Source organism: Equus quagga, chromosome 2 (genome assembly GCF_021613505.1).
Source record: "Equus quagga isolate Etosha38 chromosome 2, UCLA_HA_Equagga_1.0, whole genome shotgun sequence".
Lineage (NCBI taxonomy): Eukaryota > Metazoa > Chordata > Mammalia > Perissodactyla > Equidae > Equus > Equus quagga.
Genome location: NC_060268.1, coordinates 49,001,579 through 49,019,547, shown reverse-complemented (window position 1 = coordinate 49,019,547; position 17,969 = coordinate 49,001,579). Strand labels below are relative to the sequence as shown.

Genomic DNA, 17,969 nt, shown 5'->3' with positions numbered 1-17,969 from the left:
TTCACGACTAGGCTGCCCAGAGGGTGTGGACTGGAAAGTAAAATAACTGAGAAGACACACTGTTCCTCACATTTTTCTAAACCACTCGGTCCGTCGCGGTACTTGGCCGACTCAAAGCAGGTTAGGAGGCCGATTTCAATGGTGAGTTTCTCCCCCATTCTAGACCCTCGAATCTCACTGTCCCCTGCTAGACGGATGCAGTCTTGAGGGGAACTTCCTCTCATCCCTTCTCCTCTCAAAGGGCCCTGCCAAGGTCCGGGGCCGAGGGTGCGCCGCCCGGCCTCCCTTGATTTTCCTCACCTGACCTCGAACTCTCAGCCCTGGAAGGACAGGCCACCTCGAAGGCTGCGGGCCGGCAGGTTCAGCAGCCACGCCAGGGAGCTAAGCAGGGACCGGCGGGCCGGCGACAGCCGGAGGGAGCCTGGCGAGCGCGGGGGTGGGGCGGGGTCAGGCGGGCGTGGGCGCGGCGGGGTGGGGCTTGGGGCGGGGGCGGGGGCGGGGCGGGGCGGGGCCGGGGCTGGTCCCCACTGCCCAGAAGGGCCGCCCCTCTGCTCAACCGCTGTTTCTGCCAGACTGCCAGGACCCTGCTGCTCCCTGCTCGGGGCTCGGGTAAGGCGGGCGCCCCCGTGCTGGGCTCAGGCTCCGCGTCCCGGGCGCTGGGTCACCGGCTGCCCCGGGCTGGTGCCTGCCCGGCTTCCCGCCCTCAGAGCCCGCGCAGGCCCGGCGTTTGGATACTGAGGGGCGGGGAAGGAAGGTGAGCGCGTGTAGCAGTTGCTATGACCTCTTCTTTTGCTCCAAGTTCTTGCACGTGGAAAATTCTCTCTTCAAACTCTTGTCCAGATGTCGCATCCGTGGTGACAGAAGTCGCTCATCGGACACGTTGGTCCTTTCCGGTCAGGGGAGGGGGCGGGAGAGGGGGCGGTTGGTGAGGGCCTCCTATTCCCACCTGTGGCCCTGGGAGGCGTCTGCCCCTAGAGACTTTTAGGGACCCGCCATTCACCATTGAGAGCGTTTCTTGAGACTGCGAAGTTGGACTTCTAAGGAACGAGAGTAGGTTGAATTAATTTCAAAATTGCGCTCAGTAGCTGGGAAAACGACTCGGGCTGGCGCGGCTGTGACAGCTTGAGGGCTGTCCAGGGCGGGGAGATCCGGTGAAAACTTTCCTTGCCGCGCACCTGCGGCCGAGCCAGGCATAAAGCCAGCTGTCACAAGACTTTTGCCACTTGTAAAGTTGGACAAGGGGCAGGAAAATAAAGCTGGGTCGGGGGGGAGGGGAGATGTCTGCTCTGACAAAAATCTGGAGAAGATGAAATACTGGGAATATTCACTTCCGGGACAGGTGCTTCCTTATTCCACCCTCCTCATTCACTAGAGCATTTTTGTGTATATTTCTAAACAGTTAACTAAGATCCAAACAGAACGTGGCTATATAGCAAGGTTACCTTTTTTTCCCTTTCTCTCGCAGTTTTATGCTAAATGAGTTCAAGGTCACCTGTTGGAGACAAGGTCACCTACTGGAGACTAGGTCACCTGTTGGGAATATTTTTTCCTAAAGAAAGGGTTTAGAAACTTTTGTTTCTTTCATCCCCTTCCCTACCCACCCTCCCTTTCCAGGCCCCCTACACCCAGTGAGGTTGCCTTCCACCCTCCTTAATTCTCACCCCTTAAAGACCAGGGGTGAGGAAAGCACCCACTTTTGTCATGCAAGTATTTGTGGTTAGTTTGGTCTTGTGACTTTTGTTCCTAACCTTCCTTTGGTTCCAATTCAAAATTAAAATGTACCAATAGTGTTTTCTGTAAAGAATTCGAAGGGTTGGAGGCGAAAGGGAAACTGTCCATGTAGTAAAATGGCTATTTTTTTAAACCGCAAAACTTGGGACTCTGTTGAATTCTTTTTGGGAAAGATATTTTAAAATTATAATTATTTTATCAACAAAATATCAACTGTTAAGCTTCTCCCTGTGTGTGAAATCTTACATTGATAGTCTCTACCCAATGAAGTAAATGCTTTAGAAGTCTAAGGTTCTACTTAATAGAGGCCAGCTGGAATAGAAGTGTATTTAAGTTATGAAATAACTTCGTGGAACCTTGAAAATAATGCTATTAGGAATATTTCAAAGTTGCTGCATTCCGATATCTTTGTGGCTTCACAATTCACTTATTCTTTCTGTTATTTAATAATGTTACTCACAATATGTGGCATCTCATTAATAATTCTGTCAGTGCATTATAAAGAACATCTCTCTGGGGCTCTGTTCTGAAAGTATAGTTATTTTTCCCAGTTGTTAGTATTTTTAGATTCAGTTCTGCTCTAGATTGAATTGTAGGCAGGGAGATGAGGTGGGGATCAGGACTAAAGGCGTCGGTGCCCTGAGCTCTAGTACCGGATCAGCTTTGAAGTCCTGGCAAGTTCCCAAGTTAACTTTGGGGTCCCAGCAAGTCCCTTAACATATGTGTGTCATTTTTGTCCTCAAAATGAGGAGCTTGTCTTCGGTCGTAATGGACATTCTGGTCCCTTTGAACTCTTCTATAAAAGGCAAATCCTTATGTCTAGAGCTAGGTATCACTGCTCTAGAGAAGTATGCCTTCTAGAGTTTGCTCTCATTTCCAGAGGGTGTCGTTACATGCTGGGCCCCGCCCCTCCCCCACAACAGCGGTGCAGTGCAGTGATTAAGAGCTTGAGTTTTGGAGACTGGTGGATCTGTCTCTGTTTTCTAGCTCTGGTCTTGGGCAAGTTACTTATGTCTCCAAGCCTCATTTTCCTCCTGTTTAGTATACAGATAATAATAATGCCTGAGGTCATTATGAAGAGCAAATGAAGTGATGCACATAGCGTAAGTGCACAGTGTCTGCAACTCAATAGTCAAAAATGGTAGAAATTGTGTTTCAACAGTGACCTCCCTCCTCTTTCCCTTTGAAGAAGATGGAATTTTACCTGGAAAAATGTGAAGACCTACACCTGGGTGTTTAAAAAATAAGCAAGTACAAGATGAGGAAGTTGTAATTAACTGAACCATCAACCTCATGTTTAATCGACTGTGTTTTCTCTGAGTCAGCAGTGAGTTGTAAGGGCCCAGAAAGCTGATATGATTTTAGGCTGCTTTAGTAGAAATTAGAATTCACGTCTATATCCAAGATATGTTTCTGTGTGTACCTTTTGCTCTTTGTGTGGACGTCAGAGTTACACATGACCATTTTCAAACTGATTTGTCTGAAGCAAGAAAGGAGAAAAGAGAGGCAACTCTTGAAGCCATATCATATTCATTCATAACTATTACATTACTTGTTTGACTTCCTCCTCAACATTTTTTGACTTCTTGTTATACGTAGAATGCCCTGATAGAGGAATGCAAAGGAAAACAGGGCAGGTTCCTGCCTCCAAGCACTCATAGTATAGTTCAGGTCACGTGAGTAATTATAGCAGAGCGATAAGAGGTCTGATAAGGAGAAAAGGGAATGCTGGGAGTTGAGGAGTGCTAAATATCAACCAGAAGAGGCTCAAATGAGTTAAAATTTAGTTCCAGTTTTGAAGGTTCCAGTTTTATGGGAGTTTGCCAAGAGGAAATGCTGAGAAAGAGGATTCCAGTCCAAGGGAAAAATTTGTATGACGGTATGATAGAGTGAGAGAGCATGACAAATGCAAATCATGGCACACGGTCTCCATGCTGTCCCATCCTTTTCTGGCTATGGAACATTGGCAAATTATTTTGCCTCTCTGAGCTTTAGTTTCCTCAAACGTAAAATGAGGATTGTATATTTTACATTATTTGGTACTGATTTAACCTTCAAGTCTTTCCTATGAGGGTGTCTACCTCAAAACTTTGTTGGAAGACTTAGTTGTGTGTAAAACATGAGGCCATCTGATGCACAGTTGACAATCAACCAGTGTGGTTCCCTCCACCCATCTCATTCTCTTGATTAGAGAAAACACAACACTAATCTAGCCTTGAGTATGGATGGGATTTATCATTTCACGCATATTATAAAAAGCTGACCAAGAAATATTGTAACTCTTCTCTTTCGGAAGAGTTTCTCCAACCACTACTGTCTTTCCTTCAACACACAAAGGCTGTGTTGTTAGCCTGTGTATCAGGGGCAGGCTCTATAAAAGGAGTTCTGATCACATTGAGAGTTCTTTGCTGGCAAAAGTTAGCATTCCTGCCATTTGCATGATAGAATCTCAGACCATTTTAGGCCCTGCTTCGTGCTCCAGTCATTGTGTCAGTCTGAAGCTATTGAAGTGAGTCTTAGAAAAAATTTTTGTGGGGAGGGGATATTGAAAATTGGTTAGTTATTTTGGAGTACCGAAATGCAAACTGAACATTTTGGGAGGAATTTGTTATAAGATTTTACCCTCTTGCGATTTTTCTTTACTATTGTTAGCTCTTAAAATTCTTTTTAAATTTGGAAAACTTTGCCTTGAAATTCCAACTTGATCGTGTATAAATTGTCTTTCATGCAAACAGTGTTTACAAATTTCCTGAACAATTGAATATCTAGAATGCCCCCCTTTAGGCCTTTTTCCCACATGAATTTCAAAGAGAGGACCTCAGGCAGTTCTGTTGCAAAGTCCTACAAAACAGGGAAGAATTGTACATGCCGTTGAGACAGCTGTAGATAGCAAAAGAATTTACCTACTTTAGATTTCATTCATTGCAGGGAAAAATAGTGGGTCAGAGGGCCAAGCCAGGACTGTTTACTAGAGAAGGCCCAGATCAGGCCAGATATTGGCATTTTCGTTAGGTCATACACACAAGGCCCAGAATAAGAACTTTTTGAGGGAATTGTTCTTTTTGGTCATACACTCAGTGAATGTTGTTTAAATTTCATCAATTAATTTGAATTTTTAATTAATTGTGCTGTGCATGGAGGATGCTGAGATTGAATGAAGTTCCTTAGCCTCAGTTGTGAATAAGAATGTGTTTGGAGGGCTAGTGAAAATTCAAATTCCTGGGCCCTATATCTTAGAGCTTCTGATTTAGTACAGCCAGCCAGGGGCCCAGGATTCTGCATTTCAGTAAGCCTTGTGGTTAATTCTGATGCTGATAGATACTTTCTTTTTTTTTAATCAATGTTTTTCCAGCATTCTTCTACACATTTACGTAGATTCTCTGGCCAACAATAGTGTAATCTCTCTGTCTAGACCTTATCATTGCTGTCTAAGTGTCTAAACAAACTCAAACTCTGACCCACTTTGCCTTTAACCAAGTCAACTTACCTTTCTGTTGTTGTTGTTTTTTAATCCATAAAATAGGGACTTGGACTGAATGTCTATAAATTTCCATGATGCTCTTAATTTGATGCTTTTCTCTCCTTTTGATATAGTAACATCCAGATTAGTCTAAAAGAGTATTCTTTGAGCACTTACAGATTCAGACCCCTCTTTGAAGAAATGGACTGAGTGAGATCTACGCAGAGCTCTGTGAAATCCTTAGACTCTTTGGGGTATCAATACACCCACTTTTTTTTGCTAAATTAAACAAGGAGGCCATTAGACTGAGGTGGCTCTACTGCCATGGCTGCCTACATTAGCAAACCAAAATCTAAGCCAGTAAATGCCTCAAGGTTATGAAATTGAAACCTAAGGACAACCAATCACAAACAGCCAACTCCGCTTTATGCTATAGCTAATCAATAATTTCCTTACTCTGTTTCTGCCTTTTCTCTATAAATTCTCTCCCTGAGCTCCTGTCGGCAGAGTGCTCCTAACCACTTCCAGTTTGGCACTGCCTGATTCAAATCTATTTTTGCTCAAATAAACTCTTAAAATTCTTAATATGCCTCAGTTTATCTTTTAACAGTTCATTGCCACCTTCTTACTTTAAGAAGTGTAATGAATGGATGATTTCAAGACTATGAACATGAGAAGATTTGGTCTATAGAGACCTAGTTGGAGACTAAGCTACCTTTTAAAAAAAATTTTTAACTGTGGATATAAATTACCAGCTGAATATTTTAGTAATTAAACTTCCCTTTGAGAAGCCCTCCTGATCCCCTCCCCAGACAGGGTTAAGTGCAGCCTGCCTTCGGTGCTCCATATACCTTGTGGGAATCAAGCCTCAGCCCTTCTCACTCTGAGGTGATGGAGGTTCCATGATCTGTCATCATCGTGGGCCAGAGACTGGGCCCTTCCACTCAGTCTCAACTGGTGACCAGAGTCAGGCAGGCAGTAGATGCTTCATAAATACTTAAGTAAATTAACTGCTACTTCCAAAACTGCTGTTAAGACAAAATTCAGTTATTTTCTGTAACACATTTAATAATTTTCTCCTCTTTTCTAAATGTGGAAAACTCTGTGCTAATTCTATATGCTTGCTTTTGAGAAGTGCAGTGTATTTAATGCGATCATTATTTAGAAATTGAAAATAAAAATAAATTTTAATAACAGTATATATTTTTTTTTTCAGTTAGGAGAAACAGTGACTGTGATTCTTGATAGCCCATCATGCTACATGGGCATACAAACACTGATTTCTCTTCTTTCTGAGGCACTGGGAAGTGAGCATTTGAAGCATCTTTTCTGTGCATTTTGATTTCCTATTGAACAATAAATGCAAACAGGAAAAGTTTCAGTTTTTTTTTCAGTGAGATCACAGAGATAGACCAAGTCAGAGCAACTGTCTTGAATAGCTAATATCTGACACCTGGAGAAGGAGAAAATTATTTTCTGCCCTCCGTGTTGATGTGTATAGAACATGTGTTCTGAGTAGCTACTATTTTCACTGCCTCTTTTTCCCGTTGAAGTGCAACATAAACTATTTTAATTAATATTGTGTCACCAAAAGGGATTGAAATAGCCAATTGAATTCTACCAAGATAGAGTCTTCTGATGAAAACATATCTTTATTGATTGTGGACAAAGAAAATCATTCTTAAAATGAAATCCAGAGAAAAATCATATCCCTCAGAGAAAATTTCTGAGTGGCAGGCCGAGATTAACATCATAAAATTGAATTTGTGCTGCAAGCCTTTGATGTAATCAGCAGCTGGGAGATGGTGTTGCCCTTACTGTGCTCCCTCTGATTGTGGTGAATTATTGTGTGGAATGAAATAAGTGTTTCTTGTGTCCCTCCTCCAAGAAATACAAACAAGGTATTACTAGGTGGTTTCTTGCCAAGTAAAATGGGTTGGATCAATTCCAGGCCTCTTGAGCTCTCATACACCCATGAACTATAGGAGTCAGGTATTTATTTATGCCCTAGGGACAGAATTTCTTGATATCACTGGACAGTGACTTCTTTGGTCAACAGAAACCCAGCAGAGCAGAGACAAGGGCTTCCCCTTGCCAGGGACATTTCTTTTAGAATAAGTAGAGGCCGGCACATATTAGAAAGTGCCACATTTGCCTGATTTCTGTTGGCCTGTAGCTCCAGTCAAACCCTTCCCTGTCTCCCTGGGCTACCTCTGGGACATGTGCTGCATTGAAATCATCGCAGTGTAGAAATCTCACTTTGTACTGAGTCTTGTTCCATGACACCACTGTTACAATGGGCTTCTTGTTGTTTTCAAAGTCCTGCTGCTCTGAAAACACTCTTGCCCATGCATGTACTTTCACACATGTAATGAGTAGGTTTTGTAGGTTAAGTAGAGAAAATCTACTTATACATTTACCCTTGGATTAATGAGTGATTTGGCACCTTAACCACCCCTGTGTTTGAACCGAAGTTGTTTTTGTTTTGTTTTTAAAGAAATAGGTGGAATGGCTTGTCTGTAAACAGGAACTGTAAATTGTAAACAGGTAGTGGTGTCATTGTTGTATACTCTCACTCTCAAGCCCTTTGAGAAGTGAGATTGTCCTTGAAGTCAGACAGATTTAAGGATGTAATCCTAGCCAAGGGATTTAGATTCACCAAGTCTCCTTTCCTAATAACACCAATGGTAGGTGTGCAGATTAAATGAGATAATGCGTGGGAAAGCCCCCAGCACAATGTCTGGAATGCCCATGATTCTAGTTGCCATTCAGTAAACACTTGAATTGAATTTGTAACACTATGTCTTTTCTGTTTTTTAATTGAACACTGCTCATCAAATCTCTCCAGGCTTATTTTTCACCTTTTATTTATTTATTTATTTTGTGAGGAAGATTGGCCCTGAGCTAACTTCTGTTGCCAATCTTCCTCTTCTTGCTTGAGGAACATTGTTGTTGACCTAACATCTGTGCCGATCTTCCCCTATTTTATGTGGGATGCTGCCACAGTGTGGCTTGACGAGTGGTGCTAGGTCCTCGCCTGGGATCCAAACCTGCAAACCCCAGGCCACTCAAGTGGAGCACGTGAACTTAACCACTACACCACTGGGCCAGCCCCAACACTATGTCCTAAGTTTGGGAAGAAAGAGAAAGGACATTTAAGGCAGAAGGTGGGGATGTGTTCTGGGAAAGTAGGAAAGTGGGAAAGTGGGAGGAGCCAGGGCTAGGGAAAATGCTGTAAAGACATGAGGTAGGGGAATACAAAGAGGAGATAGGGCTTATCTTTGCTCATGACAGAAAATCCATTAAGATGAGAAGAATGGTTGCAATGACTCACCTTGTGTGTCTTGAATTAATGCTAGAATGGGCTAGAAGTCCCAGAAAATACGTTTTTAAAAATTTGGGTATTCTGGTAAGGCTAAGATTCCTTTCAATTATGGCCCTCAAATGCTATGCCTCCTTTACCACTCTCTCCAAACCACCATAGAATTCTGCATGCATAAGCCTCCTTGATGTGAATCTGTTTTGGCCAAGCTTCTGCTAGGATTCAGGAGCGGAAGAGGGTGGTTTTAAAGACTTCCCTGGTAGAGGTGTCCCTGTTTTGTGGGCAGAATCAGAAAACACTAGAATCATGTGCATTAGGGAGGCTTCTCCAAGCAGGAGTTGTCTGCATTGGTTCATATCCCTGCCTGTGGAAGAGCCTTCCATCTGTTTATTTGGGGAGGAAAGGATTGCCATAAAGGCAGTGGACTGCCTTCCAGTGTCAGCTTGTGCTGAAGTTGAGAAAAGAGAAGTAGACGTCAGGGCTAAGGAAGGAGACAACTGGCCCATGGAAAAACACAGAATTTTTCTAAGAGAGAAGCTGAGGTGTATGGAATATGCCATCAATGACCATGGGAGTGAAGCGAGCTTTGCTCTTGTACCTTGGGAATTCTCATCCCAGCCTACTTTGCAACAGTTATTTATGTACTTATGACTTGACTCATAGGTTCTGAATTCCTAGAGGCCAGGAACCTGTGCTTTTTCATCTTTCATTTAGTAGGGCTTTCAATAAATACCTGTTGAATGAATAAATAACTATATTCTTTTTTTAGGGAGCCAATAATGTGGACAGAAAGGAGATTTATTACACAAAGGAAATAGAGAACAGAATTTGGTATATGCCAGTTGCATGATTCAGTATACAATTTAAGTGTATGTCTCAAGAATTGATATGTGTATTATTAAGATTTCTGTTCTGACTAGAAAGAAACAAAATCTGTTAGATGATGTATTAGTTTTCTAGGGCTGCTGTCACAAAGTACCATAAATTGAGTGGCTTAAACAACAGAAATTTATTGTCTATAGTTCTAGAGGTTAGGAGCCTGAAATCAAGGTGTCAGCAGGGTTGGTTCTTTCTGAGGGCTATGAGGAAGAATATGTCCCATGCCTTTCCCCTACCTTCTGGTGGTCTGCTGGCAATCTTTGATGTTCATTAGCTTATAGAACTATCACCCTATCTCTGCCTTTCATCTTCACGTGGCTCTCTCCCTGTGTGCGTCTGTCTTCAAATTTCCCTGTTTTGTATGAACACTAGTCATATTAGATTAGGGGCCCACTCTAATCCAGCACAACCTCATCTTCACTTAATTATATCTTCAATGACCCCATCTCCAAATAAGGTCACATTCTGAGGTACTGCAGGTTAGGACTTCAACATATGAATTTCAAGGTGGGTTCAATTCAACCCATAACAGATGGAAAGATGGTAGATTTTGTTCTACTTTGCCAATTTGGTCCCTTTGGAGTTTTATCTTCATCTCCCCTGTTTAATTCATTTAATAGAATATACTATAAATTATGAATAATAAAATGAAATAGTGTAAATGGCAAGGATTCTACTTGTTGTACCACTGTTTACTTAGCAGGATTTTTACACAGATTTTGAGATTTAAAAAGCCTTCCAATAATGGTGGCTAGCATTTATTGAATGCTTACTATCTAATGATTTCCATGGATTATCCAACTTAACTCTCATATCAACCCTATCAGATTGATATTATTATTTATTTACACTTTATTGATGAGGAATCCAATACACAGTTATAAAGTAACCTATCCAAGGCCATACAGTAGTAGAGTTGGCATTGGAATCCAGGCTGACTAACTCTTGGGCCTCATCACTGGGTACCTGCTGTCTCCCTCCTCTTATTACTGCCAAGTAAGGTAGATATTATTCCCATTTCATGGATGAGGAAAATAAAGTTTAACGTGTATAAGATTAGGAATTTGAGCTTAGATGTTATCTCTTAGAGAAATCCTTCCCATGTTTGGTTTCAAGTTCCACTTGTGTTTCCTCCCCAAACATTCTTGCATTTACTTTACATAGCCCTGATCACACCGTTGGTAACTCAGGACTCACCTGTCTCCTTAGACACCGGTGAGCTCCTTGGAGGTTCGTGACTGTCTTTACCCTTCTTGTCTACGTCCCTAGAATCTTGCATGGTCTCTTGCACATATAGATACTCATTAAATATTTAGTAACTAAATGTATATAAGTAAGGGCAAAGGAGCCAAAGAAAAAGGAGACCAGTTGAAGATACACAAAATAAGGGTTAAAAAAAGGAGTAACTGAGGTGACAGAAGATGAAATTTGGGCTAAAGATAAAAATGTTATTACAGCAGATTAGTATGGATATCTTAGAAAAATAAGCTAAAAATAAGGAAAAGATATGGAATGTTCAAGGGATGAGCAGAAGTTCATGTCTAAGTGCCTTGATTTTCTTCATTAATTGGAAGGAAGGATCACCAACTAAGAGTTTTGGGGTGTAAGGAATTGCCTGGGTTGGGGTGAGGTCTTGAAAGAGTAGAAGAAAAGACTTTACTATGGGAATGGATTAGAGACATGTTTCCCAATATGACTTTAGGTAGTGCACAGCAAACATTTATGGTAATAGACGACTATTTCTTTAAAATGCATTTTGAAAAAAATCTAACCAGCACTTCAAATCCCATGATTTTATATGGATGTTAATGATTAAGATAATTCTAAAAGAAATACTTGTGTGATTTAAATTATTCTTAAATAAGTTAATTTAATACTCTAAAATAAAGTGAGTTAATTTAAAGAAATAGGTATAAATAGTTTTAGATTGTATTTGGATATGGCAAAGAAGAATGCGGCTCAAGATTGAAAATAAGTTTATAGATTCACACACAAAAAAACAATTGTTTTGCCCAGTAGCAGGAATACTTAGTTAAAACTAATTATAACATGACTCAGTTGTAATTACTTTGAGGTCAGGGACAGTGTTTTTCTGTTCTTTGTGTTCTCTGTAGCCCAACCCACCTCCTTGAATACATTTGGTTCTTGATGAATATTTGTTGAAGTTATTTAAGAATGGACTAGAACAGAGGTATTTTTTTGTTCATGTTAGATACATCTAGGTTAAACAAAAACAAAACAAAGACTTTGTAAATATTCACAGAGTTAAATGTAGAAATTAAAAGGAAAACAAATCAACTTCTTAAAGCCTAAAACTAAGGCTTTAGAAAAGAGAATTGGAGTTCTATGAAGTTGTTCACTGACTGAATATAAGTAAAAGTGAACGAGCTACCCAGAAAGAAATGAGTTGTCCTTCTCAAATTTCTTTTGCAAGCTGAATGCTCATCTCTTTCACAGTGACTATAAATGGAACGGACTTGGCATTAATTCAGCTGTGTTAGCTCTTCTGTACTACAGCTTAATGAGCATGGAGGTGAAGTTTGAAGGTAATACTTTGTGAAAATCTTTGACTCTCAAGGCTGGGAAAGCTTCGAGCTGTGACAAAAACCTCATCGTATAGTTATAGAAATGTGATTTCTTGGCTGTTTTGGGTATTTGGAGTTCAGAGATTAATTTGCATAACTGGTTAATTCTTCTCTTGAACTCTGGGTTCTTTTACCATTAACTTTACCTATCAAGATATTACCTACCTAAAACGCATTACCTTCTAGAATTTCTTAAGTAGCAATTAATCACTGAATAATGACATGTTTGAAGGAGCTTGGCTTTGATGTTGGTTAGGGGTTAATTCTGAAATAGTCATGCTCCAGTGGGTAGACCAGGTAGATTTTTATGTGTTATTCAAATATGCCTTGGGCAGCCTTAGACTTTGTAGGAACAATTTTTTACCTTTTCTAAGGAGTGATCTGATTACAATCTGTTGATAAAATAAGATCTTTTGCTTTGGGAGCATCTGCAAACAGACAGGTTGGGGGGACAGGGTTTCTGCTGAAACCAGCTGTGCACAAACCCTTAGGTTCCCGTGGACTCCTGAGGCTGCGTGCTTCATAGTCCCTTGTGGATCAGATACCTCCGACTCTGGCCTACCCTGCTACCCAGATACTTTCTCTACAGCTTAACTTCTCCTGTTCTTTCATGAAGCCCTACTTTATCCTCTTCCAGTTTATTGCGACTTACTAGCTAGCTGTGTGACATTGACCAAATTGCTTTACTCTAATCTCCAATCTATTTTTTTCAGCTTTATTAAGGTATAATTTACATACAATATACAACACCCATTTAAAGTGTACAATTTGATTACTTTCAGCACTCCAACCTTTTTTAACCTAAAGTCTAAATTTAGAAACAAAACTCCCTCTGGGCTCAAGATGACCAGGTTATCTTTTGTGAAGGAAAGAATGATGAAGTAATTCATTTGTATCCCCCATGGTGCCAATGTATGAGGTTTGAAGAAAGTAGGTAGGATTCCTCTCCACTTAAAAGATGGATCAGAGAGATCATACGACTGGAAGTGGCAGATCTGAAATTCAAGCCCAGATCTGTTTTATCTCAAAGCTTCTGCTACGTTATTTTTACTTTCCTCACAGATGTTTCCTTTAGTCAGGAGGTTACTCTCAGAATTCATGCATGGTGACCGAGAACTTTGTTCTTTGTATTTTTTGATTGGCTGTCCTCAGTCGAGGGGTTCAAGATTTGTCTCAGTCTTTGAGGCTGGTAAGGCAAAGACTCAGTGTCTGGGCGTGTCCCTGAAGAAAGGTATTTATGATGAGGTAAACAATTCCAGTGTTCAGTCCGCACCTACCACAAAACCGTATTTGCGTCACACTCATTATTCTACTAGCCTCAGACGAGTCAGAGTGATCAAAACAAATTGTTACAAGGAAGAAGATGAAGGTGAGAAGGAGGATGGGTCTGTAATGTGTGTTGTTTTGTGCTTGCCAGGTATCGTATTTATGAGGAAAGGACCAGGAAGTGCTAGCCCAGCTTTTAAAGTCAGTGGAGGCCACATTAGAACCTGAATATAAGAGATTTTATTGTTGTTGTTTTGCTTGACTTTAAAAAATATTTTGGGGGCCAGCCTGGTGGCACAGCAGTTAGGTGCGCATGTTCCGCTTCGGTGGCCTGGGGTTCGCAGGTTCAGATCCTGGGTTCGACATGCCACCGCTTGGCACGCCATGCTGTGGTAGGCGTCCCACATATAAAGTAGAGGAAGATGGGCATGGATGTTGGCTCAGGGCTAATCTTCCTCAGCAAAAAAGAGGAGGATTGGCAGCAGTTAGCTCAGGGCTAATCTTCCTCCAAAAAAAAAAAATTTTTTTTAAGAGGCACCAAAATAATGAAGAATTTTGCTTAGCAGATCACTAAAATTTTCAGGTAGGGAAGTCTGGGTCATCTTTGTCATGGTGTGCAGGGGGAGAGTTCTAAGCAGGTTGAAAGTAGACCTGCTTCTGGTTCTTGCTCAGCTACTCTCTGCCTGGGTTACTCTGGCCAAGTAACTTTCCTGGGTCTTGTTCCTTCATCTGTAGAAGGAGGGAGGGGAGTGATACTGAGTTCCAGGGCTCCCATTTGGCTGTAGCCTAGGGTTGACAGTGGCCCTAGGATACCCAGTTAAATTTGGATTTCAGATAAACAATAAATAATTTTTTATAAGCATGTCCCATGCAATAGGCAGTGTTTTCTTTTTAGTGTAAACTTGTCCCAAATATTTCTTAGAACATACTTATGCTAAAAAAATTATTTGTTGTTTATCTGAAATTCAAATTTATCTAGACATCTTGTATTTTTATTTGCTAAATCTTACAGCCCTAGTTTGACCTGGAGTCATTGATTAAAAGATCATCATAGATTTTAGAAGTAATATTAACAAATTTTACATTTTCATGGCCAAATAATCTAGTATATGCCCACAATATTTTTGAGAAAAGAAATTGTAGTTACCGTATTGCAAAAGTAAGGAAAGAAATCTCACACCGAGAAAGGTATTGCTAGAAAGTGATAGTCACATTCTCTGCCCCTGGTATAAAATTATAGTAATTCATTGCCTCATTCATTCATTCATTCAAGAAACAGTTACTGAGTACCAATTATGAACAAGGAATTATGCGCATTTTCTGTGAAGAATCACCTGTCCTCACATCAGTTTTCCAAGGTAATTATCTTTCCCATTCTGTCACGAGAAAGCTGAAGTTCAAAGAATATTTGCTAGCTGTTAAGGGAGGAAAAAGACAAAAATCTGTCTGACTCTATTCTAGTTTCTTGCCTCTTTTCTTCATAATAAAGTATATGTTGAATTAACTTAATGGAGATGTTGGTGTGCTGGATATGACCTAATAATCATCTTAGAATCAGAAACCTTATATTTCCATCCATTTGGAGGGAACACAAAGAGGGGAGCAGGAGAGGTGACTTTCCTCAGAATCTAGTTCTACCAGAACAAGAAGACTCTCTGGTTGTAGGAAAGTCTCATCACCTTTTCTCTACTTCCTCATAAGCAAAATAAGAGTTTAACTCCACATTCTTAAAGTTTCTTCCAGTTTCTGGTGAACTATTGCTCCATTTTCAAGATGAAATACAGTCACTTAAGAAATATTTATTGAACGTCATGTGTGTGGCGGGCAGTGTGCTAGTGACTAGGGATCAAACATTGAAAAGACAAACCCATCCTTTGTCAGCCGCAATTTACAGGTTTGTCGGTGTTTCCTTACTGGTGAGTTAAGAGCCCCTGTGGTTTGGGAGGCGATTAGTAAGCTCACATTGTTAGATTAGGTAGCCCTTTGCTATTTCTACTTAAAAATATATTATTTTTTAAAATTTCCCTTTAAAATGGAACAGTTTGGGAGCTTCCGGGTGCTCATGACGAGAGTTTGTGCAATCAGTGTGACTGCATCACCAGGAGGTTTATTTCTTAGTTATAAGTATTGTTTTCCAAACTCTGTAATTAATGGTTTGGACCTAGCTTTTAAATTATTTGTGTTCCTAGACAAGTTTTACTTAATTCAATGTTTCCCATCCTTTTTCACGTCAAAGTATAAACACAGAAAATGATTGTCTTTGTACACACACTGGGTTGAGGGTTTCAATTTCTCTCACGCCTCATATCAACTATTCACGGGCCAGTATGTGCCATGGCATACAGCTAGGGAAGCTCTGTTTTAATTTATATTATAGTCAGCCATTGGGTATAGAAAGGAAGCACAGAAATCTGTTGTTGAAATCCTGTGTCACTGAAAGTGAAAACAGTAAGAATGCTGCAGATTCATTACGAGAAGGAACCCTTCAATCCGTAAAGTGCATTCATCTGATAAAGAGTCTTGTAGAGAACATCAAACCGTCACTAGGACTTTAAAATCAATATTAAAAAGGGGAAAATCAGAACGATTTCATTGAATATGGCTTTTTCTGAAAAGGAAAAATATTCACAAACTTCATGTATTTTGAAAGACTAAAAACCATTTGCAAATAAAAGTCTGAAGCTTCCTCTCTAATTTAGAAACACAACGTGGAAATTATAAAAATGATTCCTTTGACTTTATTAACCATATAAGATAGGAAATCCAAACATTATGTCACAGATGCAGTTTTGGTCTTATTTCCTATGTACCTAAATTTCAATCTATATTTAAATACGTAATATTAAAATAACATATTTAAATTTAATGTTATGGTTTTTGTTATAGTTAGGAATAAATTGAATTTATCTTTATATATAAAAATATATCAAAATCAGCTTTGTAATACATAGTTTAATAATTACTAGATCTAAAATAATCTTTTTCCTTAAAATTATTTTTCATTATACTTTTCAGAAATAAGAAAATAATAAATATATATGTATGAAAGGGGTTTTGAGAGATTATATATTGTTGAAAAAGGGGATGAAAATCAGAAGTATGGGAAAGATGATAAAACACCAGCTACTCTCTATAGGTCACAACACACTCTTATCTGTGTTCCCATGGCACTTATACATGTCCAGAGCACTTGTTACATAGTAAAGTCACTTTGGGAAGACCAGTGGAATATGTATAGATATCTATATATCTCTATATATTCAACTGTATAACTAGTGAGTAATTCATTTACATGGGGGATTCTACCTGCAGGCTGTGAGCTTCCTGAAGACCATTCATCTTCTCATCCTGAGAATCCATTGTGACATCTGAGTAGACTGCATTCAAAACTTTGTGTAGAAATTATTTGAGAGTCACTTATGGGTATAGTTTTGTGTGTGAGTGTTTATATAATTATTTAAATAGCTATACTGATTATATGATAAGCTATTGATTATATTGTTTATATGAGTTAGAAAATACAATATTAAAATCTAAAATGTTGTGCTTGGTACTGTGACTAGATCCAAATGAGAGAAATTTGTTTGCCCTTTATAATGTAGTCTGTAACTTTATTCCTGTCTATGTAACATTTTGTGTGTGTGTGAGGAAGATTGGCCTAGAGCTAACATCTGTTGCCAATCTTCCTCTTTTTGCATGAGGAGATTGTCGCTAAGCCAACATATGTGCCAATCTTCCTCTATTTTATGTGGGATGCTGCCACAGCAGGGCTTGATGAGCTGTGCTAGATCTGCACCAGGGATCCAAACCTGTGAACCCCAGGCCTCTGAAGCGGAGCATATGAACCTAACTACTATACCACCGGGCCAGCCCCCAAGTATTTTTTTTTTTTAATGTCTACTTTTTTTTCTCCAATGGAAGTATTTATTTTAAATTGCCTTTAAATAGACCAGATTTAGAAATCATTTAAGGACCTATAAACATCTATCCATAGTCTTGATTTAAACATTCCAAAACATCAGTTGGGTACTCAAATTTGTACAATAATTATAAATTATATTGTATAAATACAATAATTATAAACTGGGATAGAGGTTTGTAATCCTTTTCCAAAGATTTTAAAACACATCTAGACAGATAATCATTTGAAATGGGACAGTATACTTCTGTCAGGAGCATAACTTACTCCCCCACATCACAGAGTTTCCCTCTAGGTTAGAGACTCTACAATAGACCTTTTTCTCTGAGGTTTTTTTTTTTTTTAATTTTTATTTTTTTTTCCTTTTTCTCCCCAAAGCCCCCCAGTACATAGTTGTATATTCTTCGTTGTGGGTCCTTCTAGTTGTGGCATGTGGGATGCTGCCTCAGCGTGGCCTGATGAGCAGTGCCATGTCCGCGCCCAGGATTCGAACCAACGAAACACTGGGCCGCCTGCAGCGGAGCACGCGAACTTAACCACTCAGCCATGGGGCCAGCCCCTCTGAGGTTTATTTTTGATTAGAGATTCCTGGGGAATTGTACAGGATCTCAGAAGATATAGATTTGCTCTCTCTCCTGTTGATAGCAAGGCTCTAAGTTTCTGGGGTCACTTTTAAAAGTTTGCTGCAAGAAAAAAAAAGAATCTGAAAAAATAACTTAGGAGATATGCAGCCTTTTAATCAGTTATTTATTCTCACTGTACAATTCGCCTAGTCTCTCAGAATTAGAGGTAATCTGAAGAGTTGTC

General features: G+C 39.9%; 1 protein-coding gene across 5 annotated transcripts in view; it reads left to right on the top strand.

Moving 5' to 3' along the window:
* The first annotated feature begins 518 nt into the window (after positions 1 to 518).
* Positions 519 to 17,969, top strand: part of WDR72 (WD repeat domain 72) — a 221,541-nt gene continuing 204,090 nt past the window's right edge. For 4 of the 5 annotated variants that reach the window (XM_046655247.1, XM_046655246.1, XM_046655243.1 and 1 more), the window contains exon 1: positions 519 to 754. The gene's annotated coding sequence lies outside the window, so the exon portion shown is untranslated. The remainder of the gene's footprint in view (positions 755 to 17,969) is intronic. The other variant, XM_046655245.1, reaches the window with a different exon arrangement.